Source organism: Equus asinus, chromosome 17 (genome assembly GCF_041296235.1).
Source record: "Equus asinus isolate D_3611 breed Donkey chromosome 17, EquAss-T2T_v2, whole genome shotgun sequence".
Taxonomy (NCBI): domain Eukaryota; kingdom Metazoa; phylum Chordata; class Mammalia; order Perissodactyla; family Equidae; genus Equus; species Equus asinus.
Window position 1 is genome coordinate 37,945,161 of NC_091806.1, and position 535 is coordinate 37,945,695.

A 535-nucleotide genomic window follows, 5' to 3' on the forward strand; every position below is an offset into this window, starting at 1 on the left:
CTCATCTGGGTGTGGATAGCTATTGTGAAATTTACTGAACAAGCAGTGATGGCCTCACAGAGTCTTTTACAGGAAAATAATGGTGGTTATTACCACTGTCAGTGGTATATCAGTGTATAGAGTGCATATCAGTGGAGATCAGTGGTTGAGGATTTACTGCACATCAGACTCTGCTTAAGGTCTTTATATACATAAACTATTTTAAAGGCATTTAAGATCATTTGAAAAGCCCTTTTTCACAATTTCACACATTTTCACTTGTTCCTCTTGCCTCCCTAGAGAACTGTGTGTTGCCATTCTATGCACAATTTAAATGTATTGTTTACATGAAATTCCCCCATTAGAGAGGAATGTCTGTAAAATGGCAAGAAGTTGGTTACATAGCAATAATTAATATGGCACTTTCCATATGAAAGAGGAATCTGGTATCATAGAAAGAGCAGAGCCTGTGACTAAGACATACTCAATACCAATCATTTTTTTGCATGACTTTGTTATTTCTCTGAACCTAGGATTCCTCATTTGTAATATAAAA